We start from the raw sequence: 26,633 nt of genomic DNA, 5'->3' as shown, positions 1-26,633 counted from the left end.
GGCTAACTGAAGAAAGGCTACTTATTATTTCAGTCTCATCCCTACTTCCTGGAGAACCTGATATTCCTTGGAGATTACTCCCTCCTCCACCTTTTAGGTTAGGTGCAATCTTCTTTGATGCATTCATGCTCAGCTCCCAGCATGAATGGGGTGGGGTGGTTGCATCCAGTTTATCAGAATTAATATGAATCATAGAGTCAGAAGAGATCTGTTGGTTATCTGGCCCTTTAAGCAAAATCATGGTGAGATATTTCAAAGTTTGGGTCCCTCTGGAAGTTTTCATTAAAACGTTAAAAGGATCAGTGTCCTGAACAGTATTTTTACTTTTAAAATAAATGTCAAACAGTACATGTGTGCCAGTTGTTTTTTAAAAAAACAAAATATTAAAGAATTCCATTCACAGAACAAATTAGATAGCAATTATTTGGATTGCAAAAGGATTTCTCCTTTGTAAAGAAGTATATGTTGAAGTTCTTTTAAATGCTTAATATATTTTAAGAGAATTTGATTTTTAGAAATAATTGGTTTGAACTCAGTTTAAGGAAACTACATCTCTTGCTTAAATTGAGATACCACCTGTATTGCAATGTTATTAAAGTAGCCTTAAAGTTTGTCCTTCTTTCCAAACTGCAGGAGACAGTAAAGGGAGCTAGAATGCTGATTTTTACTTACGGATTCAGAGCTTGTGGCTGTTAGCAAAGAAGAGATGTTTTAACTTAATAGAATAACTAAAAAACTGCCTTTAATGCACATTGTAATATTAAGCAAACCTGACCAAGTTTTGTGTTATTTCCCCTCTGTAAAAGAAAGATAAGTGTCTTACCCACTTAACATTATATTTTTATGTGTAATGATCTTCGCGGTAATGATATAACATTTTTACCTGAAAAGGGAAATTTAAGTGACTAATTATCATTGCCATTAGTTAGAAGTTTTTTAATCAGTAAAATAACAACAACATTAACATGAAATTTAGTTGGCTGTATTTTATATTACTATAGAAATTAGGGTAGTCATTTCTTCTCTTTATAATTCATTCACATGGATTATTTCCATAGGTTTGTGGGACTAAAATAGAAGCCATTCAGTTCATTCAGCCATGCCTCCATTTCAGACAGTTTACTCTACATGTACTAAAACCCACATTGCTAGCACTAGGGTAAACATCCTCTGCGCACTTTCGTGAACACACACACACTTCACTTCCCAAATAATTAGAAATCTCTTCATCGTGTGCTCCTGTTACCTGAATCTTGCCAGAGGCCCTTAAGAGTTCTGGCAAAAGTAAGGTGGGGAGTGGCGGGGGCTGGGGGCACCTTTTGATCCCAAAGGTTTAGATAACGGCTTTGGCTCCCGAAACAGCTAATCTCATTTTCAGTAAGACCTAGCCAGCAGTAGACTGAAATGGAGGTGAAACACAGCACTGTACCTCATTTTGCCTGTGCAGCTGCTCCACCTTATTTCCTGCTATTATTATCCCACAACGCCTTTCCCCAGCAAAAAAGAAACTAGGACAAAGGGGGAAAATTGGTTGGACTAACAAGATTTCTATTATGGTTAAGTTGTGGGTGTGTTTATGTGTACTTCAAAATACAAAGCTAATTTGTCCTATTCTTAAAATTCAGTAGTGAAAGAGATTTTGTAACTTCAGTATCTTCCACTTTCTTTCTTGATAAACCATTTAGATTCTTAGCCTTACATAAAAAAATGTTTTTAAGCGTACTTAGTTTTCATTGGCTATTCACACAATCATTATTACCACCAGATGCCACCATATTATTAGCCTGAAGAAAAGGAGAATCTTTTCTGTAGATAATATTTGCAATTTGTATTGGGATTTACTAACTTGTGTAACTCAGATTTATGACTAAAAGTTCAAAAGTTAAACCTTTATATATGTTTACCCCTTTACCTTAGTGGAGGTGAATTTAATAGTTTGAATGTAAATTTTTCATTCTTCAGTGTTCTTTCTTCAAGATGCATAATTTATGTTCTCCAAACCTCCTTTTTCCCATACCACCCCCCCAAACGAGAAATTTTATCATTTTTATTGTTGTCTTATGCTAAGATTTTCTCCTCCCCACTCCTGAAATGTAAAGACTCAAATAAAACCCAGTAATCTAAAAAGGCATGTACCCTGCTGGATATAGTAAGAGGATTATTTCATAATTCTTAGAAATTATGATCTGGTTGGGATGTTCCAATATCATGTTAGCTTATTTAATAATGTTGATTTTTTTTATATGCACGTTATATACACATTAATTTTAATGTAGGTCCAGATCTCATTTTCTATTTTCACCCATTGTTTGTCATTTTGTATGAGATTGTTTCTTTTCTTTTCTCCCTGTCTCCATGGTTTTTTATTCCTGTCCTGTTATGGTCTTTGGCCTATGATGAAAAATTCTATTTCCTTCCACCAGCCTCTGTACATGCCACAACACATACAATTTGTACTCTCACAGCTCTGTGAAGGAGGGTGATCTGCAGTTAATAATCAACTGTTTGGGTATTCTTGGTATCCAAGAAAGATTTTATTTATGACAAAGAACCTGGCAGGACCTGTTGGCAGTTAGACTGCCTCTGCATTTATATTATATTGTCCTTTATTAATGTGGGCTGTTGAGAGTTGACTTGTTTTATAAGAGAAACCAGACAGAAAGGGAAGAGCTGCAGTGAGATACACTATTTTAAAAAATTAATGTTTGTTATGATAACATTTGGGTTAGAATCTAGAGGGCACATTTTTTTTAAACTTTATTTTGGTTCTAAAGACAAAAGAATTTAACCTAAAATAGAACAAAGGAAGGGCTTTTGAGGCAGTATGATTGATTGCATGCTGAATGTAGCATTAGATTCTTGTATGAATGCATAAATTTTTATTTTCTCAATTTCCACGGTGCAAACTATTATAGCCATGCAACTTAAATATCTGTGCCTACAGCCTGAAAAATATAAGATGGAACGACTTTTAAAAAAAAGTAACAGGTCTGAGGAAAAGTGGGAGCAAATCCAAATTTTTGAAGTCCCTTTTTAATTACTTTTGTTCTTGCTAGACAAATTCAGTTTTATTTATGGCAATTAGAACTTTAATGTCATAGCTTAGTAACAGAACAAAATAAGGGTAAGTTCACATGGTGTCAATGCACATTTTAGGATGAGGTTCAAGTTGTACCAAATTATAACATTTTCATATTTAGGCTACTTTTACTGGAAAAGTTTACCTGGTATTTTAAAACCTATGAAATGGCATAAAATATTCACAGATTAAACAGGTAGTCACCATATTGGTGGCCCATTATATAAGCAATAGTAAAATCGGATACTTACTAAAAATTCAAAAAAATGAAAATTATGCTAACATCATATATGGAGCCATGGGGCTGGCCTGGTGGCGTAGTGGGTAAGTTCATGTGCTCTGCTTCGGCGGCCCAGGGTTCACAGGTTCAGATCCCGGGTGCAGACCTGCACACCACTCATCAGCCATGCTGTGGCAGTGTCCCACATAAAGTAGAGGAAGATTGGCACAGATGTTAACTCAGGGCCAATCTTCCTCACAAAAGTAAGTAAATAACTATATGGAGCTCTGAAGTTATTGTAGCCATACCACTTAGAACAAGTAGGTAATAATGCCAACCTCAGGGCTGTTTCTTTGGAGCCTAGGCTGGTTGACCTGACCCAGATATTTTTACCTCACTCTTCCTTACCTAACACCTAGGCCATTAAGATTTGAAGTGTTGCTAGGAATAAGGTATCTGTTCATAAATTGAGTAGAAGTCTGACTAGGACATGTGTGGAGGTCCATGGGAAGACGGTAGTTTTAGAGAATCAAGGCTCTGGGTAGGTTTATCGTAACCAGTTGGCATGAAAAGGAATGGCTGTAGGTTTGCAGAGTACACTGAACAAGAGGAGAAGTAGACGTATCCCACTTTATGGAATAACTATGTGCCAGGCAAGAGAGAGGAAAAGTAATTTTTTTGTGTAACATTTTTTGGAACTCTATATTAGGAACATGTTTCTATGGAAAATAGTTACCCAACGGATTGAGTTGAATATCTTTTGTGAAAATGATAAAAAAAAATTTAGTCTTTTGTAGGTAGAGTGACCGTGTGTCTTGGTTTCCCTGGGCCAGTCCTGGTTTATGCCTGCTGCATAATTAGTAATAGCACCCCTTTCACTCCCGAAAATATTCCAGTTTGAACCATAAATTATATGCTCGCCCTAATTATAGGGGATCATGGAGCTTTTCATCACTACGTAGCAACCCAGTTTTCTTTTATAGAGCTCTTCTGGTTTCCTCTCTACTAGGATTTATCTGTTAGCCTCTCCGAACCCCTATTTCCATGTGAGCAGTTCTTCAAATGCCTTTTTCTTTTCCTCATAGTTGGTGGTGAGGGCAGGGATGGATATACATTTGATTAATTTTTTATTATGAAAAATTCCAAGTACAAGAAAATAGAGAGAATAGAAAAAAGGACTCCCTTTGGATTTTATTTAAACCATTCCATTTGAACAAGATAAGGTCTGTACATTGCACTTGGTTGATAAGTTTGAAAGTCTTTCAATTTATAGGTTGTCTCCTTTTCTTTTTTTAATATAATACACTTGTTAAAGAAATTTATCTTCATGTAGAGTTCCCACTCTTTGGATTTTGGAGGTTTCCATCTCCATAGTGTCAGGTAACATACTCTATTAGATTACCTCCCTCCGCCCGTATTTCATGTAAATTAGTGATTAGGTCGATTGCAAGTGTACTTTATAAGCGTAGTGTATATGTCCATTATGAGTTACATAATGTCTGCGTGATGTTAAGCAACTGTTGATATTCATTGCCTAGATCAGCCATTCTTAAACTTTACACTCTTAAAAATTGAAGGCCCCAAAGAGCTTTTGTTTGTGTGGTTTATATTGAGATTTACCAGATTAGAAATTAAAACAGAAAACCTTAAAATTATTTATTAACTAATTTTAAAATAACAGTGACAAATCCTGCTAACATAAATAAAGTGATTTTTTATGAAAAATAACTATTTCCAAAATTTTTTAAAAGTGGTATTGTTTGACATTTTTGCAAATCTCTTTAGTGTCTGACGTAATAGAAGACAACTGCTTTCTCATAGCTGCTTCAGTATTTAATTTAAGTTGTTTTGGTTGAAAACTAAGAACATTTGGCCTCACACAGATACGTAGTTGAAAAAAGAAAGGCTTCACATACCCACTGAGAGAATCTCGGGAACTTCAGGAGTTCTGAAACCGCACTTTTTTTGTGTGTGTGTGGTGAGGGAGGTTGGCCCTGAGCTAATGTCTCTTGCCAGTGGTCCTCTTTTTGCTTGAGGAAGATTGTCACTGAGCTAACATTGGTGCCAGTCTCCCTCTGTTTTATGTGGGATGCCACCATGGCATGGCTTGACAAGTAGTGCTAGGTCCATGCCCAGGATCCAAACACTCGAACCCTGGCTGCTGAAGTGGAGCATGCAAACTTAATCACTTCGCTGCTGGGCTGGCCCCTCAAACCACGCTTTTGAGAACAGCACTCCTAGACCCATTATTTCCTTTATGGTTCTGAAGTGACAGTTTATGACTACATTTATTTTCTGTAATATTCCCCTCACTTATTATCTGGTTACCCTAAGATACAATTTGGATATAAAAGGCAAGATCAGTGCTTATGTCTTTTCCCCTTCCTTACCAGTTTTCAAAATAATGGATTGTTAATCTAGAAACCTCCAAAGGTGATCAATGAGGTGTTATTATTGTGTACTTATGGTTTTAAATATATTTGGTATGCTTCAGTCCCTTGCAGTTATTTTTTTTTTTTTGGCCTTGCAGTTATTTTTGACATTCAGATTGTTCCATATTTGGCTTCTAAGATCTTTTTACTCATTCTCAATCATTTCCTGGCTTGTTTTTTTGATTAGTTCCTTGCTTTCTAGTTGACAAGATGTTTCAGGATCGTTTTGTACATTTCCTGCCTCAAACCTGGAATTATTCATTTCTGTAAAACTCTGGTTTCTTTTAGTGGGAAATGGGACTTTGACACCATAGTGTGGGTGCTAGGGAGAGTTCATTGCTCTAGGGTTGGTCCTCGTTTCTAGAACTTTTCAATGGACAGATCTAAAAAATGTTTTCTTTTCTTTCCTCTCTTTTTTGAAATATCAGTTGTTGGTATTTGGTAACTGTTATTTCCAATTTAGTACTACATAATAATTACATAAACATAATCTTTTCCCATGCCCCAAATCCCTACTTCCACTGACGCCAATGTACTTACCCTTTGCTTTGTCCCACAGTACACACACAGCAGTTTTAGAATGGCAGAACAATATGATTACTGGAAAGTGAGTTGGTTGTTTGGTTTTGCCCTTAGGATATATCCCTCTAAGGATATACAGTCAAATTACGATGTTTTAAAATCAATGGGAATAGTTCTCTATGTGATTATGCCACCAGCTTGATACACAGTGAGGTTAGTTTGTTTCATTTCACTTTCAGTTTTTTCAGGGATTACTTTTTGTTTTATAATTATATAAAATGTGGTTACTAAGTGAAATTTACAAATCTATGTATAGTCAGAGAAATCTAGCTTGTAGTCTCTTCCACCCTCTTTTCTCCCTGTCCCTACATGTAAGACTTGATAGATTCATCAGGAATAATTAAAGTGATATTTTGTCATGGTACTTCTGTTGTAACACAAGAAGCATTTAAGTTAGTTTATTTACTAAAACTGTCTTCTTCTAGATTTTTCAATAACTAATAAGTAGTTTTAGCCTGAGGAAGAGGAGCATGACTTTTCTGTTCTTCTAGGAACCATAATTTCTTGCCTTAATATAAACAGTGCAAGATAAGAAACTTCCTTTCTCTACTAAAAGTTGTCTCTTGAAGTGCTAGATCATTTTCCGTTTATCTCCCATGATTTCAGATACTTAAACCTGATTACCACTTGAGACACTGGTGCTATTTGTAGTAATAGAAAGCTCATCAATTAACGTTTCTTGAATGGTTCACCCTTAGACCTGAAATTTAGGTATTATCTTAGAAAGGATATCATCTACTTTTTAACTTTGTTATTTAAAATTTGAATTATTTGATTTTGTCAGTTTAAATTAAATGTTAAATCTTTAAAAATCTTAAGCCTTTTAAATATTGAATCTATTTTGTCTTTTCTAGTTATAATATCTGAGAAGTTACAATATCATATTTCTGCAATATATGTCAATTCTAATATGTATTTATATTATAGGCAAAAAAATATTAAATCAGGATATGTCAAATGATAAAGGAATAGTGATTAAATGTGTGAGGGTTCTGAAGTTGGATAGACCTTGGTTCAGATTCTAGTTTGCGGTTTTCTTGCTTTGGCCTTTGACAGGTTTCTTAACTTGGTAGGTTTCCTTCTTTGGCTAAATAGGAATAGTATCTTCTTCATAAGGTTGTGAGCCTTACACAGTGTGTGTAATGCATATAAAGTGATTGAAGACACAGTGGCTGGTACAAAATGAGCATCCAGGAAATGTTAGCTTTCATTTTGGAAGTTGTTGTTGTTAGGAATATTGGATCAATTCTCTAAACTCTGTCTGCACCTTACCCAAGATAAGTAATACTTACATACTGTAAATATAGCACCTGATTTTCATGACTCCATTGGTTATGTGAAAAGAACTGTTAACAGAGGGATAATTGGTGTCCAGCTGAAATTTGTTTGAGGCTTCTGACTTTACAGATGTACCAGTGCTTACCATATAAATATAATCACATTAAAAAATTTCGTAGAGAAGAGACCTTTAAAGAAACAAAGCTTCTTTTCAGGATCCAAGGTCCTTTTCAGACGTTATTAGAAATGGTTTTATTTGAAGTGGCTTTAGTGCACCATGTATGCTAACTAGAGTTAAAGGAATTTTTAACTCTAAAATTTTAAAATACGTCTGCTTTTTAAGTGCCTTCATATAAAGCTATGGAACAACAGATTGCTCATTAGTTTTGGTGTTTGAGTTTAAAAAATTTTTTTTTAGCTTTATTGAGATATAATTGGCAAATAAAATTATAATATGTTTATAGTGTACAACATGACTTGATATATATATACATTGTGAAAGGATTCCAGCGATTGAGTTAATTAACATATTCATCCCTCATATATTCACACTTTTTTTTGATGAGAACCCTTAAGTTCTAATCTCTTAGCCAATTTCAATTATACTATATAGTATTATCAGCTGTAGAATCACCATGTTATACATTACATACTTAGACCGTATTCATCTTTATAGCTAAAAGCTTGTATCCTTTTACCAACCACTCCTACACGCCAACCCCTGGCAACCACCTTTCTACTCTCTATTTCTGAGTTTGATTTTTCTTTTTTAATGATTCCACATGTAAGTGACACCATGCAGTGTCTTTCGCTGTCTGGCTTACTTCACTTAGCATAATGCCTTCCAGGTTCATCCATGTTGTCAGTGGCAGGATTTCCTTCTTTTTTATGGCTGAATAATATTCCATTGTAGGTAAATAGATAGATAATTGTATTTTCTTAATCCATTCATCCTTTGGCAGACACTCAGGTTGTTTCCATACCTTGGCTATTGTGAATAATGCTGCAGTGAATGTGAGAGTACAGATACCTTTTCAAGATAGTGATTTAATTTCTTGAGGAACCTCCATACTGTTTTACATAATGACCATACCAGTTTACATTCCCACCAACAGTGCACAAAGGTTCCCTTTTTTCCATCCTCACCAGGATTTGTTATCGCTTGTCTTTTTAATAATAGCCATCCTAACAGGTGTGGAGGTGGTATCTTATTGTGGTTTTGATTTGCATTTCCCTGATAATTTGTGATGTTGAATGCCTTTTCAAGGATCTGTTGGCCATTTTTATGTCTTTAGGAAAATGTCTATTCAGTTCTTTTGCCTATTTATTTATTTTTGCTATTGAGTTATATGAGTTCCATGTATATATATATATATATATATATATATATAGTGTGTGTGTGAGGAAGATTGGCCCTGCGCTAACATCTGTGCCAATCTTCCTCTATATTTTATATGTGTCACACCACCACAGCGTGGCTTGATGAGTGGTGTGTAGGTCTGCCCTCGGGATCCGAACCTGCAAACCCTGGGCCACTGAAGTGGAGTGTGTAAACCCAACCACTGCACCACTGGGCTAGCCCTCCTTATATATTTTTGATGTTAACCCCTTACCAGATAAATGGTTTGCAAATATTTTCTCCCATTCTGTAGGTTGCCTTCTCATTTTTTTGATGGTTTCCTTTGCTGTGCAGAAGCTTTTATTGATATTGTCCTACTTGTTTAGTTTTGCTTTTTTTTGCCCTTTTCGTGTCAGATTTTAAAAATCACTGACAAAATCAATGTCAGGGACCTTATTCCCTATGTTTTCTTCTAGGAATTGTCTCATTTCAGGTCTTACATTCAAGTGCTTAATCTAGTTTGAGTTGATTTTTGTGTATGGTATAAGACAGGGGTCCAGTTTCATTCTTTTGCGTGTGGATATTCAGTTTTCCCAGCACCATTTATTGAAGAGACTGTCATTTCCCCATTGTATATTCTTGGAGCCTTTGTCGAAAATTAATTAAGCATATATGCCTGGATTTATTTCTGGGCTCTCTAGTCTGCTGTATTGATCTGTGTGTCTGTTTTTATGCCAATACCACGACTGTTTTGATTACTATCGCTTTGTAATATAGTTTGAAATCAGAAAGTGTGATGCTCTAGCTTTTGTTTTTCTTTCACGAGATCGTTTTGACTGTTTGGAGTCTTTTGTGGTTCCATAAAAGGAGTTTTAGGATTTTTTTTCTATTGGTGAAAAATGCCATTGGGATTTTGATAGAGATTGCATTGAATCTGTAGATCACTTTTGGTTATATGGACATTTTAACAGTATTAACTCTTCCAGTCCATGAGCACAGAGTATCTTTTCTTTCATTTGTGTCTTCAGTTTCTTTCATCAGTGTTTTAGTTTTCAATGTACAGATCTTTCACTTCCTGGTTAAATTTATTCCTAAATGTTTTATTCTTTTTGATGGTATTGTAAATGGGATTGTTGTCTTAATTTCTCGTTCCTGTAGGTCGTTGTTAGTGTATAAATTACAACTGATTTTTGTATATTGATTTTGTATCCTGCAACTTTACTGAATTTGTTTATCTGACAGTATTTTGGTGGAATCTTTAGGGTTTTGTAGATAAAATATCATGTCATCTGCAGACAATTTTACTTTTTCTTTTCTGATTTGAATGCCTTTTATTTCTTTTTCTTGCCTAATTGCTGTAGTTAGGACTTGTAGTACTATTCTGAATAAAAGTGGCAGGAGCAGGCATCTTTGTCTTGTTCCTCATCTTAAAGGAAAAGCTTCCAGCTTTTTACCAGTGAGTGTGAATGTTAGCTGTGAGTTTATCATATATGGCCTTTATTATGTTGAGGTACATTCCATCTATACCTAATTTGTTGAGAGTTTTTATCATGAAAGAATGTTGAATTTTGTCATGCTGTTTCTGAATCTATTGAGATGATCATATGGTTTTTATACTTCATTTTGTTAATGTGGTGCCTTGCATTTATTGATTTGGATAGCTGAACCATCCTTGCATTTTAGGAATAAATTCCACCTGATCACAGCGTATGATCCTTTTAATGTACTGTTGAATTCATTTTGCTGGTATTTTGTTGAGGATTTTTGCATGTCCATTCAAGAGGGAAATATGGCCTGTAGTTTTCTTTTCTTGTAGTGTTCTTGTCTGGCTTTGGTATCAGTGATGCTGGCCTCATAAAATCAGTTTGGAAGTGTTTCCTCCTCTTCAATTTTTTGGAAGTGTTTTCTAAATACCTTGAGAGTAGAGTGAGATTGAGGAGTGCTTAAATGTATTCAAACTGACTGACAGTATTTTAGAAGTAGGATTGGGAGTTCTAGGAGAGGACAAAATGATGGGCTAAAGTTGTCTTCCCCTTCCCCCTCAAAACAAAACAGGAACTAAAATGCACACGTACTTTGCTTTTTTAAAAGAATCTGTCTTTTAGAGATACATACTGAAATATTTATGGATGAAATGATATGTTGCTGGTGTTTGCTTTAGAATGGAAGAGAAGTGATAGATGTAACAAGATTGACTGTGAGTTGGTAATTGTTGAAATGATGAGTAAATGAAGTTTTCTGTAAAATTTTGCTTTTATGCTTTTTTGAGATTTTTCACAGTTTTTGAAGTTTAAGATAAAAGTTTCTATAGACTTGACTTGACTGTTGTGGATTTTGTTAAAGCAGACTAGTAAACATACTCAGATGTTTTGGTCTCTCCCCATTTGTGCTACTTTGTCCTCTGAGCCCAGTACCTCTTATGACTATCATGTGATATTTCTAATTAACAGAAAAGTAGAGTGGCTACATACAGATATAATGACTTTGTAGTAAAAGGAAATTTTAATATTTTAAAGAAGTCTATGCAGATTCTGGAAAGCATTCCTGACAGGCAGATTGAAGAAGCAAATGGGTAAATTAGTAGTATGTTCAGTATACAACAGATTTCATTTTATGAGATGGTCAAATTTCTGAAAAGGTGTCTTACAAATATCAGATCAATGTCAAACAGTCAAGATTTTTAAAAGCAAATTAATAGAATATCTGACTAAGGGTGCAGATTCTTCTGTGACTACTAGCAAATCTTAGTGTTAGTGGACTTAGCGTCTTACTAGGAGAACTCAAACTAGGTTCTTCTCCTCCACTTCATACTATTGCCTTGGAAGCAGGAAAGTGGTTCCTATTTGCCTTCCTTGTGACCTCTATTTACTTCTCTAATATTATAATCCGATATACCAGAAGTGGGTGCCTGCAATGTGCCAAGTTTATTGCTAGGGTCTTTTATGAATGTTATCTCACTTAATTCTCAAAATAGTGCTATGCGATGGTTTATAAATGAACAAACTGAATCAGAGTGATCACACAACTAGTAATGGGGTGAGTCGAGTCTGTATGATTTCAGGATCTTTTCATTGTACCATATTACCTATCTTATTTAAGGAGCCTCCCACCTTCACCAATAGAATCTACCCTTTACTCTCCTCCGGACTTTGGGTATTGCTACCCATCTGTAGTTTCGACCTTTGTTTCTTTAGGATTCTTTGTCTGAAATTAGATGGAGTTCCTGGATCTGAATGGAGAAAGGAAATGGATTGGTTTTTATTGGGTGTTAGCCCTTAATGTGGTGATTGTAAATTCTGGTTTCCTTAATATAAAAAGAGTTACTAGCCCTCTGCCAATCAGCCATGCCTTACCATCCGTCGGTTACCGGCTTCCTTTACCCTAGACTGGCTGCAGTTTCGGGGAAGGGCATAGTGCAGAGGACTAGAATTTTTACCTCAAGTGTTGTCTCTGCGTTTTTCTGAGGAAAACGTTCATAGTCTTTATCAGATTCTCACAGAAATCTGTCATCACTATTGAGAAAGGTTAAAAACTACAAGTATCCTAAGATTTGGTTCCTAAGAGATTGTGATGCTAGACTCAGTTGATTCTTCTTTGATCTGAAAAGGTGCCCCCTTTGGCCTATTGGACCAAGCAGCAAATCACCACAAAGCTCATCTGTGAACGTACTTGTTTTCTTATTTATTTTTTGAGGAAGGTTAGCCCTTGGCTAACATCCGATGCCAATCCTCCTCTCTTTTTGCTGAGGAAGATTGACCCTGAGCTGACATCCGTGCCCATGTTCCTCTACTTCTTAATATGTGGAACACCTGCCAAAGCAGGGCTTGATAAGTGGTGCCTAGGTCCGTGCCCAGGATCTGAACTGGTGAACCTTGGGCCGCTGAAGCCGAGTGCGACTCAACTTCCATGCTGCTGGGCTGACCCCCATACTTGTTTTCTTATAAAGAAATGATCTGTGAATTCAGCTTTTACTTTTGAAAATTCAAATAATTTTGCTACTAGAGATTGAAACCTACTTAGTTTTACTTTTATCAACTTCACTTACATGTACCCTCAACTGTGCTCAATAATTTTTTCCAAAAGAAAATACTTTTTGAAAAGGAAATGAAAAAAAGGAAGGCATTAATAACAGGTCTAGAAGTCAGATGAGACTCCCTAAAAGAGTTTTTAATTAGGTAGACTAAGGAATGGTGACAAGCAGCTCCCAAACATTTGTGTTTAAAACTTTTTTGGCTTGTAAATTAGTGTTTTTATATTGTAATAGGCTGATAGTGAAATAAACATTCATTATAAGCCTCTCAAAGAAAAGATTAGGCAAATATTGTCTCCTTTGAACAGTTCACCAATGCAGGATTGGTAGAAATTCATATGAGTGTGTTCAAATAATAGCTAAAAAGTGTTAAGTTTGAAATCTGCTAGAAAAACAGTAACAAGCTATTGATAATAGGACAAATGGAGAGCCTAGTGGGTTTCTTTTTTGCTTTCATATACAGATGGAGAAAGAGTTGGACTTTCAACCATGAAATGTGAGGCAGGTCCAGTGGTGCAGCGGTGAAGTGCGCACATTCCGCTTCAGCGCCCCGGGGTTCGCCGGTTCGGATCCTGGGTGCAGACACGGCACCACTTGGCAAGCCATGCTGTGGCAGGTGTCCCACATATAAAGTAGAGGAAGATGGGCATGGATGTTAGCTCAGGGCCAGTCTTCCTCAGCAAAAAAAAAAAAAGAGGAAGATTGACAGCAGATGTTAGCTCAGGGTTAATCTTCAAAAAAAAAACCATGAAACGCAATCTTGAATCTTAGTGGATTCTTAAGAAATCCTAAATTCATTCAGGAGCTATAGGTCACGTAATTTTTTTAGAATTCAGGGATGGGATGAGTGTGAAGACATCGTTCCTTTAACAGAGGACTTTGTGGTGCTTTGGCCCAGTAGGTCAAAGTGGGGTACCTTCTTAGGCAGGGATAGTCTTTGTTTTGCTTTTTTGTCACCCTTAGTAAGTATCATCTTATATATTTACCAAGATATAAATTGTTTAGTCCCGTCTTAGGTAATGGTCCTTATGGACATAAAATGAAAGGATCTTGTGCAGAAGTATTATCAGTTCTCCATAATTACTATTTTTGGACACTGGTAATTTAATTTGTGGGCCAGAAACCTCAGTTGCGAAGGATCTAATGTGTTACCAAACTCATAGTATTTTTTTTATTGTATTTTCTTAATCAACAGATAAAAATTTTTGCACTTTTTTTAGGGCTAGAAGTCTGAGATCAAGGTGCCAGCAGAGTTGGTTTCTCCTGAAGCCTCTCTCCATGCCTTGCAGATGGCTGTCCTCCTGCTGTGTCTTCATATGGTTGTCCCTCTGTGAATGCACATCCTTGGGATCTCTTTTTGTGTCCAGATTTCCTCCTCTTATAAGGACACTGGTCATATTACATTAGGGCCCACCCTAACGGCCTCATTTTTTTTAAATTGAGGTGTAATTGACATAAGATTGTATTAGTTTCAGGTGTACAACGTAACAATTAAATATTTGTATAAATTGCAAAATGATAACCACAATAAATCTAGTTAACATCCGTCACCTTCCATAGTTACAAAAGTTTTTTTTCATGTGATGAGAACTTTTAAGATCTACTCTCTTAGCAACTTTGAAATATGCAGTACACTATTAACTATAGTCACTATGCTGTCCATTATATCCCCATTACTTATTTATTTTATAACTGTAAGTTTCTACTTTTGAACCCCTTCACTTATTTCTCCCACTCCCCAAAATTTTTGCACCTTTAAAAAACTATCCTTTTGTTCAAAAAGATTGGGAACCACTATTCTAAAGTTATTAGTGGTGGTCTGTAAAAGATTTGTCAAAATCTGGGGCACAGGATTTGGGGGAAAAAAACAAAAAACATGTCTTAGTTTTTTATATTGGTCACCAAGTACTGGAAAAGGAAATACAGTAATCAAAAACAGTAATGTTAAGCATTTGGAAATATTTTACTCAGGGGAAAAGTTTATAAATAGAAGATATCTTAACAAAAAAGGGGAAATAGCAAGTAAATCCTAAGATACTTTGTATGTTTACTCCATTTTATTCAGTGCTAGAATTCTGTACTTTGCTTAGGGTCAAACTCTGATATGACAGGGAAACCAACAGAGATGATTAAAGGAGACAGTAGAATAACGGAAGTTTAGCATGATACATGGTTGTGATTATGTTTTGCAGGAGAATTTGGAGCAACTTACTATGCCAGTTGTATTCATTAACTAAAAAGTACTATTTTGTCAGTGTCCTGGAGCTAATTCATTATAAATATTCGTTAATGAATGAGAATTTTGGCCCAAATACAGCTGAAGTGTTTACTGAAACTGGAACAAAGATGAACATCTGTGTCAAGGTTTTAAAATCATTTTTCATGTTAACATCTCCAGAGAAGATTTTTAGAATCCATAAGTTTATTTATTTATTTATTTATTCGTGAGGAAGATTGGTCCTGAGGTAACATCTGTTGCCAGTCTTCCTCTTTTTTTTTGCTTGAGGAAGACTGGCCCTGAGCTAAGATACAACATAGAGAATGTGGGATGCTGCCACAGGGTGCCTTGATGAGAGGTGTGTAGGTCCGCACCTGGGATCCAAGCTCACAAACCCAACCACTATGCCAGCAGGCCAGTTGAAGTTAAGTATTTTTGATGTTTTGCATGATGGGAACTCTTGAATTTCATGGGTCTCATAACAAACCACTAGCTCGTTGTTCCAGAGATGTTCCTCCTCTTGGGCTTCTAGGGAAATAACGTATTCACAAATTTAATTTTACTCAGTAACCTCCTATGAGTAGATACAAGCTAGTTTTTTGCTTAAGCAAAACAATGTCTATCAGTGTTTCTTTGAGTTGATCCTCATTACTGTTACTTTTTAAGTTACAAACTATTCTAAGTTTAATTTCACTGTTATCACTATAGCTTATGGTGAGTAGTTTAGTAACAGAATGTGTAGTGGTGTATATTTGCATTGACCGTGATTTGGGCCTATTTTCCACTGACTGGACCTTAAGATATGTGTGCCTTGTGGTTCCAATAGAAATCATCCATACACATCCCAAATGTTTTTGTTCTGTGACACTCACCATTACTACTGAGTTAGTTTTTGACTAGAAAGTACACCTCAGTCGAGTAGGTGAGCCTTTTTACCCTAAGTTTGTCATCACTCTAAGATTCTTTTACTACTCTTAGAAACTGCTCACTAAAAATAAGGAGAACAGGGGCCGGCCCGGTGGCACAGTGGTTAAGTTCGCACGTTCCACTTCAGTGGCCCGGGGTTCACTGGTTTGGACCCCCGGTGCAGACCTACGCGCTGCTTATCAAGCCGTGGTGTGCAGGCGTCCCACATACAAAGCAGAGGAAGATGGGCACAGATGTTAGCTCAGGGCCAGTCTTCCTCAGTGAAAAGAGGAGGATTGGCAGAAGTTAGCTCAGGGTTGATCTTCCTCAAAAAAAACAAAATAAAATAAAAATAAGGAGAATAACCGGTCACTACTTCAGTAATGAGCCACTGCTTGTGTGATGTAATCAGTCCTTATCTTTAATATGCAGGTTTATGGAATGTCACATTTTACCTGCTTTGGCGTGTTTCGTCTGTGTTTTATCCATTTCATTTATTGACATATAGCATATGTAGGAATCTGTATCACAGCTGTGGGTCATATGTATGCTTGCAGTTAGCTCTGCTGTAAGGAGAAATTTGCCTTCCCAAGAACACAAGAAATTTTATTATCAACAAACTCACATCAGAAGAAATTGCTTACAATGATTTTTTTATTAAGAAAAAATAATTGACATTTTCAGTAGCCATAAGTGTGTAATTTAAAACCTAAATATCACTCAGCAAATGTATCAATTGGTACATTAAGCTCTTTATCCATCTTAACTTTTGCAAAAGATTGATGACCTTTCTTTCCCTGTCGCCACCACCTGTCATTATAAGCAGATCCCTCTCACCCATTTTTATGATAAACAAGGGGATAACTCCACTTGGCAGATGTGATATATTTAGCTGATATTTCTGAGATTTGCTGTAAAATAATCCTGTGGAAGTGGAGTGGTTACAGATAAAATAAGATTGGCTAGGAGTTAATTGTTGATTAAAGCTGGGTAGGATCCATGAGTTGATTACAGGGTTTTCTTTGGTTTTGTATTTGTTTGAAATTTTTCATAATAAAGTTTTTTTTTAAGATGCAAAAAATAGCCTATCAGCCAGGATAAGTAGTGTGAACAAAATTTTGAAGCTAATTAAGAAAGGAGGTCTTGTTCCATTCAGGCAAAGGAGTTAGAACTAACCCAATAGGCATTGGGGAGCCTCTGTAGATTCCCAATAATGGGATGATAATGATCAGAGTTATGCTCTAGAAGGGTTCATGTCATGAAAGAATGAAAAGTAGATTAGAAGGTCGAGAACCCAGAAATAGTGAGACCAGTTCATTGCTATTATGCAACCTTGAAATTATAAGGAGGCGAGTAGTGTTACTGAATAATAGATAAAAGTCTGTGAGGAAGGAGGAAGAACAGCTCTGCGTCAAGGCTCTTAGTCAGGTGCTAGTGACAGCACAGTGAAAAGGAGAAGTTTTCTACTCATCGGTTCAGGGCTTAGATTTGGACCGTGTGGGTATCTGGTGTCATAATGGAGTATACAAAGTGAATTTGTAGCTACAGTGTAGGTACAATTATAGTCAATATTTTGGCTCTATCTTTTAGCAAATCAGTATTAACAAACCGCTTGTGGTTTCAGAGTTTCTTCTCTTTCCAAGGGTAATTAAAAATGAAGGCATCATATTTTACACTGCTGAGGCAGAACAGAGTTTTGATAACCTGTTTGAAACCAAAGAGCTCAAATCTTCTAGATTACTTACATTTTTCAGTCGGAACCCTATGGCTGCCAACTGAATTACAGATGGCTAGCATAATTTGTTTTTTCATTACTGGAAGAAGAAATATAGAACTTGGTGCATTCTGTTAAAAGAATTAAAAGTTATCTCCTGGGACAACTATAAGAAAATACTTTGGTTCTGAAATAGTGGCTTATCTAGGTTTTATTTTGACTATCCCAGCCCAAATTTAGTGAAAAGGCACCTGAGATCACCTATTTAGTATATAAGAATTTTAGAGGACAATAGCACATCCAATCATTAGTCTTAAAAGTGTATCACAGAATTATTGGGAATTTGTAGCTAACTTTCATTTTAGGGTTTTCTTTTAGAATGTAGAGAGTCTTCTAAGGAAAAGATTCTATGAGGAAAGTTAGAATTGAAATTGTTTTCAGCCTCATGAGAAAATGTAGCCTTCCCCCTTTGTTTGTGGGAGTGTAAAATGGTTTTAACTCTGTGGAGGGTGGTTTGGCATCGCTAATAAATATGCTCATGCCATTCCAGCTCTTTCCCTTCTAGGAAGGTGTCTTAAGGAGGTGTGTGCACATATATGTGACTGTTCAGTGCAGCACTGTGTGTATTACGGAAAATTAGCAACGATCTGTAAACACCCACCTGCAGAGGACTGACTGAAATTACAGTAGATCCATAGGATAGAGTACTGTGCCATCATTTAAGAGGAAGAAGTAAATTTGTACATACACATATAAAAGATGTCCAAAATTTATTGCTAAATGAACAAAGCAGATTACAGAACAGTAGAGTTAGCACCTGTATCTTTGGGGTCTCTTTGGGAAGTGGAATTGTGTGAGAGTTACACTTTTACTTTTTATGCTTTTGTAATGTTTGCATATTTTTAACAAGCATTTGTTACTTTTATAATAAGAATAAAGATACTGTTGTTGGTTGGGGAGGGGAGCCCTATTGTGCATATCAGAATTATTAAGCTTTAAATTCCTTTACTGTTATACTTAGCTACCTGGTCTGCCAAATAATCACAGAACATGTATGGTCAGATTCTGTTCATCTTGTTTTGAGGGTTCTTGCTTGGCATTGTCCTTTATTCTTAATGGAATTTTCCGTGAGACCAGTCGGTGATAAGTTTTATCTAAACAGTTTAAGAGATTTATAAAAGAATCTCTTTCTCTAAGAGACTCCTCTGTGTCACTGGTGAACTATGGAGTGGTTTGGAGTTTTCTTTTTTTGGGAGGGAAGGTGGTGTTTTTCTTCAGAATGACTCATTAATTGAAGAGGCACACTTTAGGACTTTTTTTTCCCTTCATGGTTGTGAAAATGCAATACTTGGCACATAAGCAAACCTAAAGAGTTCACAAATTGCCTACCCTCTCCTACTTTGGATAAGAGAAGATTTTTAAAATAGCACTTAACATAGTTTTTATACTTAGTAATTACTCACTTTATGTTTGCTGAATGAATGAATGAAGAAAAAACTGGCAAATCTAGATAATATAAATCCCAAGAGAGCCAGGAATTTTAATCTGGATTTGTTTGTCTAATGTAGCACCAATAATAAATAATTGGTGCTTAATAAAAAAAATTTTGTTTTAATTCAGATATTGCTATCTAAAAATCAGTAGTAATTACTTTAATGAATAGAAGCTATACATTAAAATTCTAATTTCCTTTCTTCTGAGCTCCACCGTGTGTGTGTGTGACTCCTTGCAAGTTAATATTTTTGTAGCTCTGTTTCTTCATCTGTAAAATAATGAATTAGACTCTAAATTTAAAACCAGATTTTTTTTATCAACTGGAGAAATTTTGCCTAAACTATAGGAAGTATAACAGATACTAATGTCTCATAAATGTCATAACCCGCTTCATCTGGAGGAGTTAAATGTGGTTCCCGTTTCAGAGTTTGAAAATGAAAAAGATCTGGTCAGAGAAGAGGCAAACATAGAGGTATGAGAGGTTCTTTTCCTGTCTAGTGTGGCACATCGGTCTAAAGCATGCTCTGAGGCTCCAAATACAGTAGGACATGCAAGTGGGATAGTGGAAGTTATAAATTAGGCTTACAATCTGAAGCAAGTTAATGCAGGCTCTAGAAGTTCAGGGCTGAAGAGAAGGAAGAAAAGAGAAAAACACTGGGGTAAACAGTTAAGAGAGACTAAAGAAATGTCATGAGAATAAAAAGTCTTGAGAATATAGCTCTTTAAATAGCTAAATCTAAGTTCTTTGAGGGTGATACTTAGGAAATTTTTAGTCTTCTAACTGTTTCTTGTTAGGGATAGAAAGAGTGTATCCATGGTTAGTTTAGCATCTTTATCATTCCTAAACAAGTTATAAATATTTCTTTTTCTTCGATGTCAACTTAAAATAATTTAAGATTGTAGTATTTAATTTCATTATTTTTGGCATCTACCACCACTCTCCCTCCCTTCGAAGTACACCTGAGTATGTCTTGGCCTCTATAGTAATTACCATTAATAAAATTTTTCATGGGAAAAGAAATTCTTAGAATAGACTAAAATAGGAATTTTTTAAAACTGGATTTTAATTATCTCCTATTCTAGTAAACTTAGTGCTTTTATAGGCATTGGTTTATTGTGCCAAGACCAGTAGCCCCTTGAGGGAGTGTAAATTTAGGCAAAGGAGCCAAGAGATAAACAAGTGTACAGGAGAAGAGGCGGGAGGAAAGGAAAACTTTATCTTGGCTCTAAGTTAGTAAATCATGACATTTCTTTAGTCTGGCTTAATTGTTTACCCCAGTGTTTTTCTCTTTTCTTCTTTTTCTTCAGCCCTGAACTTCTAGAGCCTGCATTAACTTGCTTCAGATTATTAGCCTAATTTATAACTTATACTATCCCAGTTACATGGACTTTTCACTGGATCTCTGTGCACTTTCTCTCTTCTTAGAGTTCATCTCTTTATTTTCTGATAATTCTTACTTATTTCTTCCAGTGCTTATCACTTATCTCTCCTATGCTGTTTTTTTCATGTTTCCCACATATCCTCATTTCACATTATTTGCTGTAGCAAAATTGAAATACATGTATGGTTGGAGAAGGTGAAAGAAGTTTTTAGCCACAGTTGAGTTATTAGTAGCAGCTCCTTTTTCTTCACATATAATTAAAAGTTCCAGAGTGCCATTTAAACTCGTTTGCTACATACACTAGTCTACTTGCACGTATGAGTCAGCAGGACAGGTGTTATTCTTTCTGTTGTACAGATGAGAAAACTGAGACTTGGAAACATTGCGTGAATTGCCTAAGCCAGTGCCGGGGTTCATAGAAATTTGGAGCAGAAAGAAACCCAATGAAGATTTTGCTTTGAGGAGTTTAAGGTTCATCTATAAAAAGTGATTTTTTTTTTTGATCGCCAAACTAATTAAGTTATAGGTTAGAACTTAAATTTCCTAACTCCTAATATAGTACTTTTTCCTAACATACTTTTTCTTCTCCCAGGGGAAATAGCTATGTGTTACAGTATAAAGGCAGTGTTTTTCCTCATTATTTCAGTTTGGGTTGGAGGTGGAAGATGAGCATATAATGCGACTGTCACATCCTTCTCAAACAAGTTGGTCATGTAGATAAAGTGCATTTGTATATTTATTGCATTTTGAACTGTTCTGTGATTTGAAAATTAAATTGAGGGTAATAATCATACCAAAAAAACTTTCTGATATTCTTTCCCCATCTCCCCTTTTTACTATTTTGAGTCATTCAAAAGAAAGAAATTGAAGTATAGAAGTATTTAAGAATAAATTCAGCTTACATGTATAACAAAATTTTGAATAATCAGTAGGTTCAGAAATGGAATCTTAAAGCTAATGTCTATTTTCTTTTAACTCTTATTGAAAATTTTCCTGAAATGTTTTTTTCTTTAGCTGAGTTAAATTTATTCGTTTATTGGGCTATTAAAGATCTTTTATTGCTTCAGAGTTATTCTGTATATCTGTTCATGATTTAATAGTTTAGATATAGGGATAGTAGATTGGGCTGCATGTATTGATTTCGGGATCTATCTTAGATGCTTGTCTTTTTAGTGAATCCAAGTTTAAGGGTTATTGCCTTCAAAAGGAAGAAGTTTGGCTAGAAATGTGGCTTCCTGCTAGTTGGAGTTTAGAGAACTGAGGTTTGTGTATTCAGGGTCTTTTATTTAGTAAGAAGAAAATCCTAATAATTTTATTACAATACTGTATGAATAACCTTGATGGCGAAGCTCTGAAGAAGAAACTAGACCTAGGAGATGAGGAATCTCGAGAAGACCTTTAAATTGAGGATACTCAAGTTAGATTCTGAAACAGTAACTTGTGGCTAATAGGGTGAAAATAATCATTAACCCTCGTAGAAGATTTGAAGTAATGTTGCCCTTGAGGAAAATGGACATTGCATAGTGTGATGATATTACTCAACCCACCTTTAATGTCAGCCTAAGCAAGAAGAGATTTTTCTCTTGTTTTCTAATACATGCCTATTTTTAACATACTGAATTTGACATAATTTTAAAAATATCTCTAAAAATACCTTTCTGGTCCTGAATTAGTGAGTGTGTGTATTTGTCCTTACTTTGAAGTCTCATAATTGGGCCTTAGATTCCAGAGTGATTTTCAGACTTAGGGAAGTCACTACCTCGCAAAATGTTTTCTTATGAGAGTGAGGAAAATATTTGTAAAATTTCAGTGTAATACCTTGCTGTTAATATGATTAGAGAATATATTCATAAAAGTAAAAATGTGCTTAGTGTTTTCTTTACAATTAAATGATGGATGATAGATATTGTAAAGCCAAAGGCATTTTTTAAAAGGGACATTTTGAGAATGTGGCTTGTTTGTAGATATCTAAATATATATTCACTTAAATGTTTTATCAGAGGCCGAAATTGAGGAAGAGATTTGGATTTCTGGTGGTTTGTGGAGAGTTGATCAGAGATCGCTCCTTGGCTGAGTTGCTGTCTGCATAGGCTGTTTAACAATTGTTTCTCTGGCAGCAGATCTTGTTCATCTGGATTGCATCATTTCTGGGAGGACGGCCAAGGTCCACAGCCTCAGTACAAAGACTGTCTGAAGCATATGAGGCCTGTTCTCTTTCTGAAGCGGCACTCCTCTTCCTGCCAGTCCTCTTCACAGGATTACTGAAGCAGACTTGTTCTGAATTTCTTTCATTGGATTGGCTGTGTATTGGACTCTTGTCTCCCAGCTGCTTCCGGCTCACCTGGCTGATGCAATTTCTTTTTCTGAAATCTCTGTTAGAATTGTTCTTAAAACACGTTTTGTCTGTCTTTGAGAGTGACCAGACAGATCACACGGGTCTTGTGCTTTCAGCAAGTCATATAGAGAAGAGACTGTCAAAATGACAAATACAAAGACTATTGACCATTTCTGAACCCAATTAAAAAAGACAGGGGTATTTATAAAACATTTCTGGCATGTTCCCTTTAACAGCCTTTTCCCTAGAAACAGTATGTAAATGGTGACTACTCAAAAAGAGTACTCAGTGCTAGGAGACAGGCTGGTTCTGCATCTGAATCCAAGAACTTACTAGCGTTACTGCAGATTCTGATGGAGTGTTCTGGAAATAGTTAAGTTGAAATTCTGACGCATTTATTTTCCCCCTACTGTGCACTCACATGTTTATTTCTCTTTTTTCTCCTGTCGTTTCTTGTCTTATTTGTTGTTGCTAAAGGAGTCTACTTTTTCTTCCTTGGTTCATTTAATTTTTTTCTGTCCTCCTTTTACTGTTACCTTCATACCTTTTGTTTTTATAATTTCAAGTATGCTCTTTTAAAATTGTTTCTAAAGAATAGTTTATTTCCTAATTTCAATAAATTAAGAAATCCATAAAATATCAACATAGGATAGATTTCCTCTCTACTGCTTGGTAATTGGAATCCCATGAACAGCTCTTTTCACGTATAGTGATATATTAACATGTCAAGTGTTAATACCTCATTCTGGCTAATGTTAAATTTGACTTTTTTCTCCCCAGAAGTCCTGGATCACCTATTTTCTTTTACTTTTTGGAGAGTGGAAAGTTAATTAAGGCTCTGTTTTTCCGCTATAGAGTTGACCACAAATAGCATTGACGCCCTTTTGTCACTCTTTTTTTCTGTAGTCGGACAAGAGGATAGGTGGGATGGAGTCGGGGGAAGAAAGGAGTCGTGTGAACTTGTACTTAAATAGATGATGATAGGTCCTTGTCTGACTGGAGAGTAAATTTGACATTTGATTAAAGAAAAGCTTCTGAGTTTAGGAAGAGGTCACTGGAGAAGAGAAGCACCTCCTAGGAAAGATAGAGAGAAGGGAATTTCTTGGGAAATGGGAGAGAATTCTAGTTTGAAGGAAAGTGAAGGATTACCTAGTGACATCAAAGTATTTACCTCTTCTTAAGTCAAATAAAGATAATTTCCTTTTCCACCCTTTATTTAGGTTCTGGCTTCACTGGCAAATAGGATATAAAGGTTAAAGGATAAAAATAAAATACTAGATGGGGCATAGGTTGGTAAACAAGGCAGTATAGAGAAATGAAGCATAAAATTCTCGGTAAAATATTCTTTCTGTAGAATTCTCTTCTGTGTCCATCAGTGTTATTTCTTTCCATACTAATTTGTGTCTCAACTTTTTCTAGGTCTTCAGAGCTACTGGAAGCTAATTTTTTGGGACTTCATATTCAGAGATCTATAAAAAGGTGACTGAGCCAAATAAACTCGTTTAATTTGTTTTAGTTTTTGAATTTTAATGGATGCTAAAATCACATGTTGAGTTAATGGTGATCATAATTAATTCAGCAAGTATTTCTCAAACACCCTCGCAGGCATTGTTCTGGACGTTGGAATTACAATAGAGGATAAAACAAAAATCCCTGACCTCGTAAAGTTTATATTCTGATAGGAAGAGACAGACAAATTAACAAGTAAAAGATATCTTGAAATTGTTCCACCTAGAGACAGAGTTAATTCTTACCGTTCTCTCTAGACGCTCTTCAAACTCTGTGATAAATTAATGACTGCTATAACTACTAAGCTTGGTAAACTAAACTAGGAGTCTGTTGTCTTCGTTTATAAAACTAGAGTGATTATAATAAGAAAATATTGCATATAGCATGATCTGTTAAAATTTCTTCAGTTAACATTTTAATAGCTACATGTTGCAGAGTGTTAAGTGAATTAAGAAGCCCCAATATTGTGAAAGCATTATTTAGAACAAGATGGCCAAGCTCACCTATAATGATTGCCTTCATCAGAACAGTGGAAGGATCATGTAAAACTAGACAAAGGGAAACTGGAGGAATTCATGAAAGAGAAATTCATAGTTAAGTACTTAATGTTTCTTAAAGTTACTTGTCAACTGTCCAAATTAGCTGCGTTGGGATTTCATTAGGGAATGTATTAATGGTTTATTCACTCATTCAGGACGTATTTTCTGAAGCAGTTTTCCCATCTTTTCCTTTTAGTATATCTTTTAAACATTATAGAAAAATAATATCAGCTTAGGTTTATAAGTTTTCTTTTATCCAGTAGCCTACTTTTTTTTTATGGGCATATAATAGTAATAGGTATGACAAAGGATTTTTAATGGTGTTGAGTAAATTTTTTTGTCCTTGACTGAAAATACAACACATGATCCAGATTCCTGTATTGGTCGGGGGAGGTAGGATCATTATCAGACTGATCTGATCATCAAACCCAGGCAGCCTCTGGGCTTTTTTCAAATTTGAATTATACAGTGATACTAAAATTAGAGAAAGAGTTGTAACCAGCACTCTTCAATATTTAACTATGCTCTTTGGGGCATATTTGATAAGTGTTTTGTCTTTTCTCATTTTTAGATTTTATTTCAATTTCCCAGAGGCTTGGAGGATGTACTGCCTGAATTTCTGTTTGGATGTATTGTTAGGGAAAGGAAACGTTTGTGTAAGATGAACCCAAAGGCAGACACTTATATTAGTCACTTCTGTTTTATGAGCTATGAAGAAACAATAGATAGGAAGATTTTTTCCTTTTCATTTCAGTCTCAAGTCTAGCAGTATGTCACCTCCAGTTGAGTTGGAATAGATATATTGCCACACCCAGATTTGGAGAGCCCTAGATCCATTGGTGAGATCCAGCTCTTTTAAAGTGTACGTGTCAGGGAGGACTGCTTATAACAGTTGATAGTTGTTCCAGCATTCTAAAGTAACAGCACAAAAGAGTAATTTATCTTTATGCATTCTGAAAAATCTTGGCCTAATTCACTGTTGACAATTGGTTTTCTTATCCACATTAATTTGCTTCATATATCAAAGTAAGATTCAAACATCTCAGATTGTCTACCATTAAAATTTGCATTAAATGCCCTGGATTGACTCAATATCATAATTTTCATTCCATTTGGTTTTTTTAGTATAAATAATCATTTTACTTTTTTATTGTCTTATTTGTCTTACCATGAATCAGTATATCATTCATGACTCTTTTTGTAGTATTTCTGCAAAAATATGTACTAACATGGATCTGTAACATTTACATTTACTTTCTTCCCTCCCACATAAAATGGTTGTTGTTTGACCCTTTTAGTGGTTTTTTAACATTAATACAAAACTACTAACATAAAATCATGCAAAGTGCACTGTTTTCCTTTTGCACCATACCTCTAAATCTCTTAGTCTACTTTTGCTTTTTTACACTTCAGTAGTTTGTGAATCTTTCTGTTCCCAAATTCCACTGGTTATGGTCACCAATTCAAGGTATCCTCACTCCTTTTCCATACAAAATTTTCTAATCTTTATCATGAAACAGTACTCTTTGTTGTTTATGTTGTATTCATACCTAACAGTGGATATTATCTCACAAAT

General features: G+C 35.5%; 1 protein-coding gene across 50 annotated transcripts in view; it reads left to right on the top strand.

Annotated features, from left to right (window-relative positions):
* Positions 1 to 26,633, top strand: part of SETD5 (SET domain containing 5) — a 77,011-nt gene that overhangs the window by 6,004 nt on the left and 44,374 nt on the right. For all 50 annotated transcript variants that reach the window (XR_011427195.1, XR_011427194.1, XM_070238528.1 and 47 more), the window contains exon 2: positions 24,429 to 24,488. The gene's annotated coding sequence lies outside the window, so the exon portion shown is untranslated. The remainder of the gene's footprint in view (positions 1 to 24,428; positions 24,489 to 26,633) is intronic.

Source organism: Equus caballus, chromosome 16, assembly GCF_041296265.1.
Source record: "Equus caballus isolate H_3958 breed thoroughbred chromosome 16, TB-T2T, whole genome shotgun sequence".
Lineage (NCBI taxonomy): Eukaryota > Metazoa > Chordata > Mammalia > Perissodactyla > Equidae > Equus > Equus caballus.
The sequence above is the reverse complement of the archived record's forward strand: the minus strand, read 5'-3'. Positions and strand labels throughout refer to the sequence as shown.